Genomic DNA, 10006 nt, shown 5'->3' on the forward strand with positions numbered 1-10006 from the left:
ATCGTGTATACATAGAGATTAATCAACACTAATTTTAAATCAGTACATAAAAAGTCTCGTTAAGCATATTTATACGTAATTTTGATCAATCCACTAAAACCTTTAATATCTATATTTAATATAATAATATAGAAATATAAATCAATATAGGAATTTAATTACACTTTTGAACTTTCTCATTCACTGTGGTAATATTTCTCGGTCCAATGAGTTTTTATTATTTAATAATTTTCGGTTCCATCCTGGGCACATCACTTTCCACCCTTTCGTCCGGTTTTCTGATTTGACATTATATACCTAATTAAAATTCACATACTATTGTGAATACATTTTTTCAATTTATATTTTGTAAACAACGTTATCTATTGGCCAATTTAAGCTTATCTAGATAATACATAATAATAATTAAAAAAAATAATAAACAAGAAAAAAAATATTAAATTGCATATACCTAAGTTAAACTATTATAGGTAAAAGTAGTAGTGTAGTACCTACGACATTTTATAATTTTTAATTTTAATTGACACAAATATGAAATGAACCAAATTTATTCGAGTGTAGTGTATATTATATACAGTTCAAATTTAAATCACTATTGATGCATTGTTTATAGGAAATGAAATAAATTAATTATGAAAAATTAATTACCTACCTACAATTAGCCTTTATCTACAAACGTTTCAATAATATTATGCTAATACACTTATAAATATCAAACCCAATTAATTAAAGCAAATGGATGTCTGATGATATATATATATGAATGTAAAATATACAAATATAATTATTATTGATTATCACTTAATAAAAACTAAAAAGTAAGTAGGTATCTCATACTTATAGACATATACTAATTAATAATAATATTTTATTATTTATATGGCTATATAAAAAGTATTGTAGAATTTCTTACTGTTTATAAAGAACACAACCATAACTATTATTATATAATATATACTTGATATATTATTCAATACAATTTTAATATTAATTAAACAATAGTTAAATGGTATAATACTATAATATACCAATCCAACGGCTAGGTAATAATATTTTACATTGATTTTTATACCATATATATACATATATAATATAGCATTAATATTAACTATACATAAAGATATTCAACAAAAACACAGATTTGGCACCTACTTATAAATAATGTACACATTACACACTACACAAATAATAAAAACATTATCATAACTTTAGAAGGATTTATTTACTTGATTGTTTGACTATTAAGTTTTCTTTTGCAATATAGTTAATCACCTTATAATATTCGGTCTGGCTGTAGTGGTTTATAAAAATGTAAATTGTTCATTAAATTGAACAGCGGGCATTTCGCATACACTTAGATACATGGTGTTGAAATCTGAATAATTTATACAGCCTTTATTGTTCATGCCAAAATGCTTCATTTTCATAAGTCGTGGCAATCACAAATATCATGCAGAGTATTCAATTTACATAGTAATTGAGCGCATAAACTATAAAGTCCTTTATTTACTCGAACTTAAAAATCAGTCTATTGAAGGGTTTATTTAAATTTATGCTGGAAATGAATCCAACAAAATTAAATTATTGATACAATATTCATTTTAAAATTAAATCGACCGCGTGAAAGTATACGGTATATTTGTATTTTGTATTTTAGGTAATACACGAGTGTACCAATTAAGAATGACCAAAAATAAAACCATATTATCAATAAAAATTTACGTTCAAATAAAATGATGTTGACTTTTTTTAGTTATCTTATATAAAATAATTAACAGAGTTCTTTATTAACATTAAGAACGAATACCTTTTATTTAATTGAGTTTATAATTTATATAATCTAAATATTTACAATAGTTCTAGACTTCTAGTTGGTATATATTACAGGTAGAAAAAATATGAAATATATTGACTATTGAGTTTAATTTGTCTGTCGCCATTGTATGTTCCATCGACAATTTAAAAGCATAAGTATGATTTATTTATACAGAAATCTCACATAAAAAACTATTACCTATATAAATAGAACTATATCTAGTAAAATTGTTGTATCATTTAATATTTTACGTAAATTATTTTAACTTTATAAAACAAGAACCTAGTATACTAGTATTAATTTGAATAGGTACTTTATTATGTACATCCATATAATATTATAATCGAAAACCAATCTATTTATCAAATTCACTATGACTTAATATCTATTACGTATATAATACCTAATAAATACATTTTAGTATTTTACTAAAATAATTTACATAATATCTTAATAATTTATTCTGGTATATATAGAAAAAAGATAATTTGCAATTTTCTGTTAAAATTAAAACTTCAGAAGGCCCAAAACTCTTGGCAATCACGCTAAAACTGCATTCCATTATAAAATATAATTATTGCAAACATATTATTATATTTTAATAGTATTTTATTTTTACTTTTATATACTAATATAGATAATTATACAGAAAAATGTTGTCATCGATTGAGTTCGATTATGTTCATTTAATGCGTAGGTATATGGTATACCAATAAATTATTATGTAAAAACTATTACAGCAACAAAGGCAGCCATAAAGTAAAATTATAAAATTAATTTCTGTAGTTTATCGGTGTATGGATGGGCAACGGAGAATAGATACTGATAGAGGATCATAGCAGCAGCAATCGAGCGGCAAAGAGAGACGGGCGTCGGGAAATACATATAACATTAAATAACAAACAAACGAGGCTTCCCATCATGTATTATGGATAATACAAAAAGAGATGCAGTTGAGAGTATTATATACGTATAGCAGAGAGGAAAAGAGAACGAAATTGGCGGGACAGCGCATTACAATCCGCCACCGCACGCACGTTTTATTTATACATAAATATATTATACAGGATGATTCATCAAACATGCTCCACTCCCATTTTTTTTATTTACTTATTAATAAATTTATTAAAATTCAGATTTTTGGAATTATATGTATTATATATTATGTTTCAATTATTTAGATTTTTATATCATAATATAAGGAATGTCATATCGCGATATGAGTTTAATTTTTTTTTTTCAAATTAATATTGACAATTTTTATATTAAATTGTTAAACAGATGAATTTTTTGAAAATTTTCATGAATCTACCTAATCAAAATTCGAATTATTTTAGTATTAAAATGTACATTGAACATATTTATGAGTACTAATAATAGCAGTTTATATAAATGGTTTTATAAAAATATAAATTAGATGTACCTAATTAATATTTAATCTACTATTTTTTTTTGTTAAACTTTGACAATTTTTAAAAATTATAAAATGTTGATAGATTAATATTATTAACTAAAATTTTCAATTTATATTCCCTTCATATCTTCTAAGACTACTATCCTTAAACAAAGTTAAATTTTTAAGTCTTAAACTGCTCATTTAAATTTCAAATTAGAAACATCAACATTAAAAGAATTTATATGTTAACAATTTATAGAAAAAGATAATTTTAATTTAAAAAATAAAAGTGGATATCACAGTAGAAACTCCTTAAATATTGTATGGTATAAAAAATTAAACAAATTAGAATTTTAATAAATTGATTATTTTTAAAATGGGGACGAGCAAGTGAATCAACCTGTATATATTTTAATATAGTTGACGGTGGTCGGTTGAGAGGGCTTGTTTGAAACTTAATTCCTACAGATATATATATATATATATAAATACATAATCTGTATATAATAACATGAAATTTGTATATACATAGTATAATAATACGTATACTGTAGAATCCTAGGAGTACCGTCCCACCAATCAAAGATCGTTTGTCTGGCTAATTTCGCTTTTCATTTACACCCTGCCGCCGGCATTCAACCGCAAATTGTAGCATATATATACAAACATATTTCCTGTACGCGCCTTCCCTGCTGCAAATATTATATACGTATAGTGCCCGATTATAATATATCCATCTCTTTTACCACCGCCTCTTTTTCCGTTTCAATTTAGCGTTAACGAGCCGCGACTTTAACGTATATAATATACCACATTGTACTACATCGCGTATATTGCTGCCATGCTCCCTAGCCCCATAGTTCACGTTTGAGTGTTGAAAAAACAAAAATAAAAACTCATATACAATATTGACAATATTATATACTAAATAATACGGTCGCATAAATCATATTATTAAGTCCTTGCATTTCTTAACCATAATACTTCCAATTTTTCTTTCAGTTCCGTTCTCCAACAATCTTCGTATCTTTTTCTTATCTTTGATTGGTCATATTTTGGAATATTATGGTGTTGTAACCTGTGTCCAAAATCGATGTTTGTACTAAACGTAGTTTTCATTTCAAAAATAGTTCATTCTCTGGATTACTATTATTTTATTCACTCAACTCTTCAAATTTTTATTTATAACCCTTCCGTCGAACCAAAGCCGACCTTTTTTTTATTATGAGAGAGCTATTTGTTGGTGCCTAGTAATCATTTTAACTACAATGGAACCTCGATAAGTCGCAATTAAAGGGAAATACAATTTGTTTGTATTTATTGAGGTTTTCTAGTTACCAAGGCTTAAGGAAAAAATTTAGACTTAAAGAGTTTTTAAAATGTATGTACATATTTATTATAGTTTTTAATTATTATATAGTTATAGTATATATAAATATAATTACAGTGTGTACTACCTGTGTATTGCTACTGTTATTATTTTAAAATTATTATTAAAATATTATGATAAAAGATGTGACTAAATAATTAATAATTTTTACATTCGATGCCACCGTACACGTGTAACCGATCGATCGCATTTAACAATACTGAATGAAAAATACAATAATAAACATAAAAACACGAGGTTATATTATTGGAATGCACAAGCAGATGAGAAAAATTATTTCAAAAATTATCCGTCATTATGTGTCTATATTCAGAACTCAGAATGTTCGAGTTATCTATAGTTTTTCTTTCGATTAATCGAGGTTTTCGCAAGGGAATGGAATTTATTTTGACTTATCAAAGGTCCACTGTATAAACTGATTCCAAATTGTTTTTATTTTATGAATCATTTTAAATATTATTTTGCAGATAACACCGGAAATGTTGATATAATTACTGCCACCTTGTTAGCTAGTTACAATATCACACACGACACGGTCCATGGGTTTAGCTGATCAAACGATGCCTAGATGAAAGTAATTGTGTTCTTCGTTTTAAATCTATTTAATTATATGTAAGTTAAGATTAAACAAATATTGAAGTACCGATCGTGCCATATTAACAAAATACAAAAGGTCCTGACGTCTTATGAATAAAAAAATTGAGTACAATTAGTTATTGTTATATACTTTATAGATGGATGAATTCTGAGTAATTCAAAAGATTGTGGTTACTGGTTAATATGTTTTAATTTTACTCGGCAGATTTTATATTGTTGAAGTGTGATTTCCTGTAATTATCGAAAATTATATTAACTTATAGCATCGTATTTAATAATATATACTTATAATTTTACTATGGGCAATTTGAACTTTTATTACCTTCTATTTTCAGGCAGAGTTTATATTTGCATATTCCAATATTTATTAAATTCTTACAAGATTTTTTAATCGTAAAAAAAATATATAACAAATCAATATAAGTGTTCTTTGACTTTCTCTGTTTTCATTATACATCGTGGGAATTACCTATGTCTATAAGAATAACAGAAAAGTTGACTAGTCTACTATAACCAATAATATAATATTAATATATACTTGTTAATATTATGTACAATTTTTATAAAATAAAAAAATCATAAAATATTATTATTTAATAATACAATTTTAAATTATTCTATTTTTTTTATAAAATTATAACTTTAGATTTTCATTGTAGAATTACCATATCTTAATAATTTTTATCTTAAAACCTAAAGACGATAATATGCAATTTAATTAAAATTAAGTAAGGATATAGTTATAGTACCTCAAAACAGTAAACGCGAGTTGTATTTGATCTTTTATGTTGTTGTTAATGTATACCACCACCTTAGCTCAATTAAGGAAAGATAAGATAAGTATTGATAAAAATATAATATATTTTGTACTTTATTATAATCATTGTCATCATAACATATGATATAACTTATTATCATTGTTTTTATGATCTATTAATTTTTCAAAATATATCACACGGTAGTATAATAGTACCTATGTTTCTTTAATTATTTTTAATTTACTTTATTTTTATTTAATACATTCAATTTATTCTTATTACCGTCCACTGTTAAATGTTAAGATGTAAAACTGCTGTGAGATATTGTTTGTGACAGTAATTCTCAAAATACCTAAAATAATAGATTTTTAGTGATGGTTGGTAACGTAAATAAATTATCTATAATATCACAATCGTGACTATATTGTTTGAAGACAGTATGGGCATGAGCGCAATTTGGGGGAGGACTAAGTAGTTGTAGCCCCCCTTAGTTTTTATTTTCGGTATTAGGTATAAATCATAATTTTTTTGGTGATAGATAATAATGTATTTTGTTATCAATTTTTGTATTCCTTAGTCAATTTGTATTGCTGTGACTGTATGGTATTTTAGTCAAAAAAAAAAAAAATGTAATCGAATTATGAAGTAATATTACAATTTAAGATTATATGAATGGTAAAATGGGGAAATTCTGCTTGTTTTCAATATATTAAGCCCCCTCAAGTCAAAAGTTGTAATTGCGCCTATGAACATGGATACAAATATACAATAAACTATTATAATATATATTACTATCCACGGTATGTATAATTTCAAAGTCACGCGGCGTAATGAATAGGCAATATAGGTACATTATAAAATGTTTAGTATTTATCTTAATCTCAATTTACTTCATATCCAGTCATAGTTACTAGAAGGTGAATGCTAACAATCTCGCCTACATAAATAAAAATCTACTTGATATATAGATGGTTGTGTTAATTATTATTATTATTATATTATCATACTCTATGTATGCAGATACAATAACCAGAACTCACAACTCCAGTATAATATTAAATTATCTAGTCATATTATATTATATAACATTTATATGAAAACTATTTGAATGAAAGTATCCGCAGCAGAAGCGCGTCGAAGGATACTAAACATTAAAATCAGTAATACAGTAGAACCTCATTAATTCGGACCTCATTAGTCCGGACTTCGCTTGATCCGGACAGCCATTTATAATACGTAAATTACGCTGGTTTATGTCATAGATTAAAATAAACGAGAAAACGAATTCTAAAAATATCCTATATGTATTATGTATCATGTATTTTTAGGTTAAATATTGTAAGACATACATATGTATTTATATTTAGTTTGAATAATAAATTAATATCCAATATATTTTTTTTTAAATTTATAATTTACGATTTTTGGTTATTTTGTTTAATCCGGACTTTCAATAATTCGGACAACCTAGAGCCCCATATAGTCCGGATTAATGAGGTTCTACTGTAATAATTTTCAATCTGTATAGAATTTAATATATCTTGAAACTTTAAATCATAATAACAGAAATACAATTTCGGAAGTAAAAGAAGAATTATAAGTATAGAAACGGTGCATATTTTGTCAATATTTTACTCTTGAAATCAAAGCTGTTGTAAAAAACCACTAAGATGAAGGTATACAAAATCCTTATTAGCCCGATCGTGTGCTATGCATGCAATATGCCTGACGCGCCTGAAGCGCCTGAAGCGCCTGAAGCATATTTAGTGATAAACCAGAATGAGGGGTGCTATAATTATATTTAAAAAAAATATGAAACTTCACAGAAGAAACTCTCAGGTTTTGTAAAATTGTGGATTTTGATAACATATTGTTTTTTATCTGAAGAAAAAGACTTTCTACAGCCCACAATGAACTTCAATTTTTTATTTTACTTTAAATAATGATAAAAATATTTTTTAAGACATATTATTAAGTTTGAGGTTAAAATTTTAAAAAACAGGCTTCAATGCAATATTTTCCTTTTCTAATTAAAAAAAAAATAATCAAATTTTGTTAATTTAACTGAATAGAATCATTATTCCTTTAAAAAATATTTTTTTTTAAGAATGACAATAATTCTGGGCGTTGTAGCACAAAGTTTGGACTATATGTCAATGAATTTAATATTCAAAATTTTATATTGCGTTATTTAAAATGTATAGATTTTTTTATTAATTTTTTGGCGTTTAAGATCGGTTTTTCCTTTTTATTACATTTTTCTTTATTTATTGAATAATTTATTTTATTTTAATACTTACGGGATGCGCCAATTTCGATATAATATTGTAAATTTGTAAACACATATAATAGGATAGTTGGTTACTATTTTTAATTTGTTAATTAAAACTATTGATACACATTTTACACATTTATTATCTAGCTTTTGTTGTATACATTTTTGTTAATTAATTAAAATAATTAAAAATACCTTTAGTATTTTCTTTTCAATACAATCGATAGATTTGTGTTCTTTTTAAATTTTGATTTAATTTTGTAGCATTAAATTTACAAGGGAAATAATAACTATTCATTTATATCAACTAAATATAATATTTGTATAGATGTTGTCATAATCCTTAACCCAATAGTTATAACACCAAACTACTAATTAGTTATTACTATATTTAAATCAGTAGCGTACCTGTGGCAAAATGATGGGGGCATTCGCTCCTCTTCCCCGTGGGGCTGTATAATATGGTGCATTGTATTATAAACATGTATTATACTATATTTAAACAATAAAAATGTCTTATTTTATGTATTACAATAATATTCGAATATATATTTCACAAATATAAAATAGCCTAATTCCTAAGTATATTAATAAAATTATTTTAGTTGTGACGTTACTTTTTTAAGTAATTTTCTATTTTAAGAGTTGTTGAAATGGTGAAAATATATTTCGCTCCTCTTTCTCCTCGTTAGAAAGACTTATGTACGCTACTGATATAAATAAAAAATTGTAATAATTATGAATTGGGTAAGTATTTAGTATTTACCGATTATCTGCATCGTTTAACAAAATATATCATTTATTTATTTTTTGTATGATTCTTATAACAGTTATAATTATAAACTTAATATTACTATAGGGTGAATGTTACTCGTGGAGCCTATATTAAACGGCTTATGTAAATGAAAGGAACAAGTATAATTAGTAAAAACCAAAACGTTACTTTTGGATTTAAAGTTTTGATAACTAACAGTAAAGTTAAATTAATTTTTTATACCCTATAAGGCTACAACATTCACTGTAAGTTTAGTTTGTTCAATCATTGTAAATTATTCGGGTGTAAATTATTACAAAACTCATCAACACTACTCTTCAATTATAATAATTTCTTATTATGCTATAAGCATCTACGCGTGAGTCGTAGTATATTATTATATTTACTATACTTATGCTTTTAAAGGCACCTACTTGAATGAATAAATAAACATGTTTTGTTAATCTTAATTGTATATTTAGTAGTAACTAAGCCTTCTATTTACTATTACAGTCACATATATAGGTGTAAATTATCGCTCCTAGTCCTAGATACAATAACAATAGAACACCTGTTTTTCAGACCTTAATTCGTACTTCTATTTCTTTTATATTCCTCTACAGACTAACCAAGTTTGTAGTAGTATCTTAAATGGTAAAGGAGTAGTTTTCTTTTTATGAATGAATGTTTATAAATTGTATAATTAATCTCATTTATTTAAATTTTTTCTTCTAGAGTTATTTACGTGACCACCATAGGTGAAAGTTTGCGAAAAAACAAGTTGTCAAACGATTGTTGTTTATATAAAAATTAAAATAAGACAATTGACGTAATGTATTTCAGTCGATATTTAATAATAGTGTGGGCACAGCTAAATGTGATCACTGATCACTATCCCATACTTTAATAACATTATAACAATATAATTATATCATAAAATATACTTTATAGGTAATATAGGTTGACAATTCTCCATCAGAATCCTTTTCTTAAACTATGATTTATAATTAAATTCAATTG

Source organism: Rhopalosiphum padi, chromosome 1 (assembly GCF_020882245.1).
Source record: "Rhopalosiphum padi isolate XX-2018 chromosome 1, ASM2088224v1, whole genome shotgun sequence".
Lineage (NCBI taxonomy): Eukaryota > Metazoa > Arthropoda > Insecta > Hemiptera > Aphididae > Rhopalosiphum > Rhopalosiphum padi.